The sequence below is a fragment of the Microcaecilia unicolor genome, chromosome 6 (assembly GCF_901765095.1).
Source record: "Microcaecilia unicolor chromosome 6, aMicUni1.1, whole genome shotgun sequence".
NCBI classification, from domain to species: Eukaryota; Metazoa; Chordata; class Amphibia; order Gymnophiona; family Siphonopidae; genus Microcaecilia; species Microcaecilia unicolor.
The window spans coordinates 304,180,255-304,189,761 of NC_044036.1; the positions used below are offsets into that span (position 1 = coordinate 304,180,255).

The 9,507-nt window shown below is 42.1% G+C and overlaps 1 long non-coding RNA gene across 1 annotated transcript; it reads right to left on the bottom strand.

Moving 5' to 3' along the window:
• Nucleotides 1–1,347: 1,347 nt before the first annotated feature.
• Nucleotides 1,348–7,586, bottom strand: LOC115473263. The gene is made up of 2 exons (XR_003942628.1): nt 7,414–7,586; nt 1,348–1,569 (listed from the first exon to the last, which is right to left on the bottom strand). It is a non-coding gene; the product is annotated as an uncharacterized LOC115473263 (long non-coding RNA).
• Between the last annotated feature and the right edge of the window lie 1,921 nt (nt 7,587–9,507).

Genomic DNA, 9,507 nt, shown 5'->3' on the forward strand with positions numbered 1-9,507 from the left:
ACTGGACTAACTTAACACGGACTAGGCCAACCCAGTCCTTCGAAGTTTGGGCATGGAAGGCCACAGCACCACGTCACTAGACTGTTTGGAGTTTGGGTTCTTGGGAATTTCACCTTTAATGATGCAAACTAGATGTCCTTGTGGTTTACGAGGTCATAAGGTCCGAAACATAGGGTGGAGCTTGCTTAACCTCAAGGACAATGCCTACATAAAAGAAGAACTGGAAACCAAGGAGAGCTGGCTGGTGTTATCATCTGACCTGAACATTGTTTCAGGTGTCTACCAGCCCCCTTCTCTGCTGCTATACTATACTGCTGGGAGCTGCCAGGGCTCTCCTCAGTCTAGCTGTTCATCTGATGTCCTGTGCTGACATCACTGGCTAACCTCATCTACATCCAGGTTCTATGCCAGCTCTATTATCTCTAAAGGGTAATAATAGGGGACTTGATCCAGGGTTGTGTGCATTTATTCTAATTCTCTGATAAGAACCACTGCCTTTTACTTTCCTGAGTCACCTTACATTTGCATATAATTCATTGAAGCCAGTTATTCATGTTTGCACTGTTGGTTGCATAAACTTACTTGTAAATAAATCACCTTATATTTATAATAATTGGCCTGTTTCGTTGCTTGTCAGTTCTGGAGCAATAGAACTTGGATTCATATAATTTGTGGGACAGGGTTTTAGAAAATGCTGATAACAGCTACCATTACACAATCTACTCTTCCTACTCTTTTAGTGCATACAAAAACACTATACTGTAGCTAGTTCTGCCTACAAAGTTGAATTGTGTGAAGTAGTTTAGCAAGGTACATCAAATTTTATAACAATCTTTATTTTTTGTAAAATTTTTACATCACAATGTTCTCCAGGGAAAGAGGCAGCAGACATGTCAAAAAGGGACTATGAAATGTATTAATGGAGAGTCTGTCACTATTGTTCTACATAAAAGGGTGGTGTTATGTGTGTTGCTTTTTAATCAGAATCATTTGTTTTTCAGCTCTGATGTCCTATGAATACATATTAAGCCATTTTACTAATTCACTTAGTAGAATGAGTGGAACCCTCTTCATTAATATAGCAAACTGGCTGACAAATCATTAATTCCTTTACATTTAATCAGAAATAATTTTTCTTCTGGTTGTCAAAACCATAGCACCAACATTAAATCTATGAGCTTCCTATATGTATTAGGATAAATACTCTTATACCATTACACAAGTTCCAGTGGCATTCTGTATACACCATATAACTGCTGTCACAGTGGTGCTTCCTGTAGGTACTTAAGCAACTCAGCTTTGATTTCATTATACATAGACATGAAGAATTTATTAACACAATTGCAGTGGCTGGAACAAATATAGTTATCATGTATTTATTTAAAAAAATGTATAAAGAACCCTTCTTTCTTGAATTTCCCAGTGCTCCGGTGGAGGAGGATAAGGTGAAGAAAAGTGATCTGGAGATCTTACATCAACACCATCAGCACTTCTGATGGAGACTTCATCTTGATATCGTATACTGTAGGAAACACATTTGCACTCAGGAAACCTTCCCTCTAGACAAATCTGTTGTGAAAATAAGAAGAGTAAGAAACTCAAACCAATATGCTGAAGGATGAAAAACTGGCACCTAAAAAAAAGAAACTGTTATACCTAAAAAAAAACCAAAAACCAAAACTTTACAGTAACATTCTTACACTGGTCTAACAAAAAGGTATTTCTCACTGCTTGAAAAGAACTCAACAGCAGTAAATTTAAGAAACAAACAAGGCAAATTAACCAAGTGAGATTTAAGGCCTGACCAGTGTCACAAAATGAAAGATGAAAAAAAAAAAAGCTTTAGTAAACCAAATCCTTAGAGCAAACTTACCCCCCTGTTTATAAAACTGTGCTTGCGGCTGCCATGTTGCATTGCCAACACACACAGCCCATTCAAAGTGAAAGCCTCTCCGATACAAAATATTTTTTCAGGTTTATTTAAATTTCTCTCATTCTTCAGTTATTTATGGCTCACAGATATTTTGCCTACTTGTATTAAATAATACATTTATAACCTTTCCATTTCAGGGACTTTCCCTAATTCACCTCCACACCACTAGACTGGGGCAGCTGTTAATATGTGTATAGAGTTTCTCTCTCATCAAGGAGGGAGGAACATCCTTTAGAGATTCAGATAACTTTATTAGCCTAACGTGTTGCCATAGTAACATATGTGAACATAAGCATTGCCATACTGGGACAGACCGAAGGTCCATGAAGCCCAGTGTCCTGTTTCCAACAGTGGCCAATCCAGGTCACAAGTACCTGGCAAGATCCCAGAACAGCAAAACAGATTTTATGCTGCTTATCCGAGAATATGCAGTGGATTTTCCCCCAAGTCCATCTTAATAATACTTATGGACTTTTCTTTTAGGAAATTAACCAAACCTTTTTTAAACCCTGCTAAGTTAACTGCTTTTACCACATTCTCTGGCAATGAATTCCAGAGTTTAATTACTCATTGAGTGAAGAATTATTTTCTCTGATTTGTTTTAAATTTATTACTCACTAGCTTCTTTGCATGCCCCCTAGTCCTAGTATTTTTGGAAAGAGTAAACCAGTGACTCACATCTACCTGTTCCACTTGTATTTTATAAACCTCTATCATATGCCCCCTCAGCTGTCTCTTCTCCAAGCTGAAGAGCCCTAGCCACTTTAGGACCCCTTTTACTAAACTGTGGTAAAAGGGGGCCTGCACTGAGGCCCCCTTTTACCGCAGCAGGTAAAAAGCTGTCATTGTTTCCCTAAGAAATGGCCATATGCGGTGACCATAACTGCACACAGTATTCAAGGTGCTGTCGCACCATGGAGCAATACAAAAGTTATTTTTTAAGCATTCTGTTACAAAAATAATCAACCCGTAATCCTATTTTATAGAGATAAGGTATGTGTTTAACTTTATACAATAGGCTCCTACAATAATCCCCAGCAGCACAAAATGCTCACACACAAAGATATATCTGATCCAAGGAAGAAGCAACTATCACGGCTGGTTCAAGGGATTGCAGTACCCTGAGCTAACTTTTACATCAGTGCCCCCCCCCCCCGGTAGCTCCTTTGCAGGCAGCCCATTCACATTAGCTCTAAACCAGCCAGTTTCCCTTTCCATCCCACCTACCCAAATCAGCTGCCTTCCAGCCGGTTCCCTCCCCACCCATATACCCCAATTCACCCCAAGAGACCTGGGTGAAAATGGACAGGAGCGATCCCTACTCATTCCTGCCTTTGGCAGCTGCCTTCTTCAAAATGACACCTCTGGCCCCTACCAGTATGTCTCGCTGTACCTACCGCTTGGAGTTCAAGCTGCCATGTAAGGGAAAGGAGCCCTTAGGGTTCCGGGAAAGGGTTTGGAAAGAGAATGAGTTTTAGGCATTGGGCTCACTGGTCCACCAGAGATTTGAGGTCCCCCTGAAGGACCGTATTCTGGGGGACCTCAGATTCACATGGGAGGAGGGTATCCCAAAGTGGTCTCTGTTTCCAGGCTGGGTTGTGGCTGAAATGCAGTATGTCATAGAGGCAGAAGCGGCTCACGGCAATCTGTTGCTTGAGGTGGAGGATGATACTGCACCCCCCCCCCCCCCAGTGCCCTGCCATCTCCAATTCCCCACCCCCCATGGCATCAGAAAGAGAGGGGGCTCCTCCTAAGAACTACAATCAGAGAGTGAAGGGGGGTTCTTATTATTTAAGTGTAAACATGCCCTGCACTCGCAAAAATCCAACCTCCTGCCAAGAACAAATGCAGATCAGAACCAAGACATTTCTCCATGGAAGTTGTCATACAAAAAAAATTCCAATTCTTGTGTCATCTGAACAAGAATATAAATCTCTCCACTATCAGGTACATTGTGAAATAATATAAAACCTGAAAAATCCTATATCAACATACATGTAACAAACATATCATAGAACAGTAGCAATAATACTATGATTCAAACAACAAGAACTCTACCTATGAACAGGCAGCACTACAAACATTACATTGGGGCTCATTTTTAAAGCACTTAGACTTACAAAGTTCCATAGGTTACTATGGAACTTTGTAAGTCTAAGTGCTTTGAAAATGCGCCTGATTGGATCCTAAAGCACCAATACACTTACTATATGCAAACAGAATACGGCTTTCAGTCACATGCATAACACAAACAAACTCTCACCAAATGCAGGACAATGGATCATAAATCATAAACAGAAATATGAAATAAAAAATTGAACAGAAAACCCCAAGAAATCGAACTCAGCACATGTACTGCAAAACTGGAGAAACAAAAAGATAAATGCATTTCCTTTTGTAGTGAACACAATACAAAGACATCCACAATACATATTTCTCAAATCTAACATTTCTATTACAGATAATACAAAACACATTTTCTACCTTTGTCAGAACATTTTATTTTTCCATCATTTTGATCCATTTCTTTTTTCAGCTTTACTGTATGTTTTCTGCTAAGTCTCTTTCTAGTAGCTGCTGTCCACTTGTTATTTCTCCTTATCTTGCTCCATTTCTTCAATAAACTTGTCTCTGACATTATGTTTCTTTCTTTTTTGCCACTCTGTCCATTAAAATTTCATCCTCTTTCTCACTCTTCTTCTGTTTACTTTCCACCTGTCAATCAACTTTCCATCTCTTCCTCTTGCCCCCTAGCTCTCCCATTTCCCTCCTCCCTTCTTCCTCTGGAAACAAAGGGTAGTGGTAAATGGAGTTCATTCTAAGGAAAGGAAAGTTACAAGTGGTGTGCTGCAAGGACTGGTTCTTGGTCCCATACTGTTTAACATTTTTATAAGTGATATAGTGGAAGGGCTGTCTGGTAAGGTTTGCCTCTATGTAAATGATACCAAAATCTGTAAATTGACACGCCTGATAGTGTGGATAATATGAAGACGGACCTAGCAAAGCTTGAAGAATGGTACAGAATTTGGCTGCTGAGATGTAATACTAAAATATGTAGGATTATGCATTTGGGCTACAAAATCCAAGTGAGTGGTACTGTGTAGGGGGTAAAGTACTTCAATGCATGAATGAGGAGTGGGACTTGGGCTGACTGTATGACGATCTTAAGGTGGCCAAACAGGTAGAAAAGGTGACAGCGAAGGTAGCAAAGGTAGAAAAGGTGACAATGAAACCCAGAAAAATGCTAGGGTGCAAAAGGTGAGGAATGGCCAGGAAAAGGGAGCTGATAATGCCTTTGTATAAATCTTGGGTGAGATCTCATTTAGAGTACTGTATATAATTCTGGGGACTGTACCTTAAAAAAAAAGATATTAACAGCATGGAGTCGGTTCTGAAGGCAGTTACTAAAATGGTTAATGGTCTTTGTCATAAAGTACATGAGATTGCAATATGAATGATCTAGAAGAAATGAGGGAGAAGGGAGATAGGATAGAAACATTCAAATACTTCTGTGGCATAAATGCACAGGAGGCAAGTCTGTTTCAACAGAAAGGAAGCTCTGGAATGAGAGGGCATAGGATGAAAGTGAGAGTGAGACAATATTTCTTCATGGAAAGGGTGGTAAATTCATGGGCAGTGGAGACAAAGACTATGTGAATTCAAGAAAGCCTGCACCAAGCACACATGATCTCTAAGGTGACAGGAAGGGATAGTAGATGGTATGGATGGGTAGACTGCCTTCCATTATCACATTTCTACCTTCAGTACTCACTATCCTCCTGTTACTCATCTCTTTCACAACCCCCCCCCCCCCACCTGGCGACAGATAAGTTTTAAAGTAGACTGAGGGAGGGGGAGTTGATAGAGAGGAGATGCTGCACTGCAAGCAGGAAGAGGGGTAGACAGGGATAGATGCCAGACTCCCACTCTCTCCATGTCAGCTGGGCTGCCTCCGAGCCAGAGTCCGCACATTTTGAACACAAGCACAGGCACTTCCTCATGTTAAGCATATACCACTCCTTGAATAGTGCTGCCTGAAGTAATGGCATGCAGCAGGTAGTCCCAAAGTAGCTTCTGTGTCCTGGCCTATCTGAGATACCCTATTAGATAAATATAAAAAAAAAAAAAGAAAAAGTAAACTGGGTGCTTCACCTGGCCCATGGGTTAAGCGGGCACTGGCAACTACGTGCATGTACTCTAACGCAGGTATGTGTGTATTTTATAAAATATTACAAATGCAGACACTAGGAACACCTACAGGCAGACTGCTTAAAAATACACATGCTTCTGCTAGTATATATGTATGTCTAATTATACAGCTCACAGAGACATACCAAGTCACACGCACTGGACCCCTGACTACAGCTCACATGCCAAAGCCTCCTCTCACGCACTGAGAGAAGGAGGCTTGGGCATGTGGTTGGGCAGCAGCAACCCCCCAATCGCTGCTCCCTGTGCTGGCTCCACTGTTTAAAATGGTGGCTGTGAACTCTCATGAAACTATCATAAAAGCTACCACTTTAAACCACGGACTGGCACAGGCTGCAGCGACTGGGGATCGCTGAAGCCCGACAGCACCTTAGACCACTAGGGCAAGAAGTGAGAGATGCCTGCATGGAGGGGGGGGGGGGGGGCAGGAGTGCAAGGTGCTGTATCGAGAGGGGGGACAGGAGTGAGAAGTGCTGCTTTGGGGAGGGAGAGAGGTGGTGGACAGATAGGGGAGATCCAAATAGGGGATGAGGAAGAAAGAGCTGCTGGACTTTGGGGGGGGGGGGGGGGGGGGGAAGGACAAGGGAAAAGTGAGGTGCCAGGACCTGTGGGGAACGAAGGAAGAGGGGAGGTGCTGGTCCAGCAAAGGGGAGACAGAAGTGAGTGAAGAGAGAGGAACACTTGCTGGACCCTTGGGGGGAGGAAAGAGAGAGGTTCAGATGCTGGCACATAGGGAAGGGGGGATAGGGATACAGAAATGGGAGATGCTCAACATGGCGGGTGATACTGGGTCAGATAGATATGGATACAGAGAGAAGATGGATAGTGGACATGGAGAGAAAAATTGCCAATAAAGCTAAAGGGCATAGAAAACTCGTGTATTTTCAGATTCAAAGGAATCAAGTGTAGGAACATACAGTGCATGTGCAAGTCCATGCATGAGTGTATAAACTTGGGGCAATGACACGAGCCAACAGAGACTTCGCAGGCTACTGATGCCCTTTTCTGGGCATACACACAAGGCCTATTGCGAGGACAGGAGCACTCTCCCTAAGGATTTCCAGGGACGTGTCCTGCACCTTTCCCCCAGGCAGCTTCGGAAAACACCAACAGGGTCATTAACGAGGTCGAAAAACCGTCCTGCAGTATCCACCTCTACAATTGCGGTGACAGACAAACTGGAGGAAGCAGACACTCAATAACCCACACGAAAGGCGTCTCCCACCCGTCTTTATCGCTCCCTCTTTCAAATCCCTTTCCCCGTGTCCTACCTTCAAATTACCGGCAGAAAAACATACCGGACAGCCCAACTGTGGCGACCCGGAATTTGCTCGCCCGTCCTCTCTGACGCACACTTCCGTTTCCGTTGGGGGCGGGACGCGGCAAAGAACAGGTTCCGGGGTCGTTGCAGGAAGCCGGTGTGACTCGCTGCAAGTGACCTTAAAGACAAGTATATCGAGGTAGGAGGACGGGGGTGGGGGCTTTTTGAATGTTTGTGAAGAGGAGTGCCGGGATGTCTATGTCTTGGTAGCTGTGGGCTGAAGTGACAGCCCAATGCGCTCTGTAGCCTCTGGGCACTCTTTCTGCTGTTTTGGTTTCAGTTCCCATGTCAATGCCTTGTTCTGCAAGACTTTGTAGCAACCCTAGTCCCATCAATTCAGGTCACGCTCGACAAGGCTAATCGTCCTCTTTTTGCCCCACTGCATTTATCCACCTGTAGTTGTAGTTTTTAAGAGAAATTGGTTTTACAAATAATAGAGGCAATGGAGAACGACTCTTAGCAGTTCTAGGTGGGGATGACCCGAGTATATGCAAAACGTGTTGCAGTTTCTTTTTATTAATATTATAGGAAAAACACTACCTCAAATCTTCAGTTTTTTCTGGCAGTTATTGTGTATCTTGTTCGATGTTGGTTTTCTCAGTTTTTCTTTAAGGGAAAATTTCTGAACAACGGATAAAAACCATACCGTCTATACCAACTACAAATCTTTACAATCCCTGCCTCCTCCTCAGACGATTTCTGTATTTGAACCATGCCTTTCTTGAATTCAGAGACTGTCTCTTCACCACCAACACCACCCTTAGATTACTTCTGAGTGCATCCCCTTTCACCTTTATCCAATGCCCCCTTTCTCCAGAGCTTCTTTCAGCTGAAAGAAACCCACTCTTTTCACCTTCACCTCTCACCTTGTTCTGGAACTTCCTCTCAATTTTAAAAAGGCTGTAGAAATAATTCAAGGCCCAGGTCTTGGCCAATTACACTAGAGGCATTTAAATATCTCTGTTATAGCTCCTTTTTCTCACATTCTTGTACACAGTATTCCAAATGAGGTCTGAACAGAGACTTATACAAGGACATTGTCATCTCCTTTTTCCTCTTGACTATTCCTCTCCATATCCACCCAAGCATATTCTGTTTTTTGCTATCGCCTTTTCTACGTGCTTAAGATAATCAGTTATAATCACCTCCATTTCTGCTCTTCTTTATGCGTGGAAGTACTTCACCCCCTGTAGTAGTGGTATTTACTTCCAGTACTTAAGAGCTGCCAATGGGTCAGGTTTTCAGGATACTCCTAATGAATATGTATACAATGGAGGTAGTTAGTATGCAAATCTCTCTCTTGGAATATCTTGAAAACCTGACTCGTCTGAGAAGATTAAAACTGTTTAAGATCTCAAAAACACCTCTGAGATCAAGAGTGAGATATCAGCGATGACCACTCAACTTACTCAATTTAATGCGTGCAGGGTTGACGTTTCTTGAAGAGCGTGTATCAGCGCATGACACACAGGCCACAGATGATCAGTAGTGCATAAACAAATTAGACACACTGCAATTCAGACTTGAAGATATGGCAAACAGAATGAGAAGGAACAATGCTTATTGGGCCTCCCAGAATTGTGTGATTTTTTTTTTAACAGATCTTTCTTAACTTCTGGAAGAAAAATTTGATGTGCCCCTAGAGATTCCACTCTTTTTTTTCAATCTTCATTTCAGAAGAATGATTTTGTTAGGTACTTTACTTTTACTTACTCTTAAAATGGTTTTAGCTTCTTGGAAAAATTTAGATTAGGTAGAAATGGTGGAATTTGGTGTGACATAGATTTGAGATGTATGCAGCTAAAAAAAGAAAGCTGAAGTTTTGAGTAACTTTTCCCTAAAGTGGTCTTTTTGTTAAAGAATTACATTTCCATTACCAAATGACTTTATTCAGATGTTTACCCTTTCATTTTGGCCCTTCCTTTTTCTTTCATGTTCCTATGCATTGTGATATTCTTTAGTGTAGTCATTGATTGTGGATCCCATGCATGGTTTGTTCTGTTCTTGTTCTTATCATGTTCTCAGTATAGTTATTTTTCTGTGT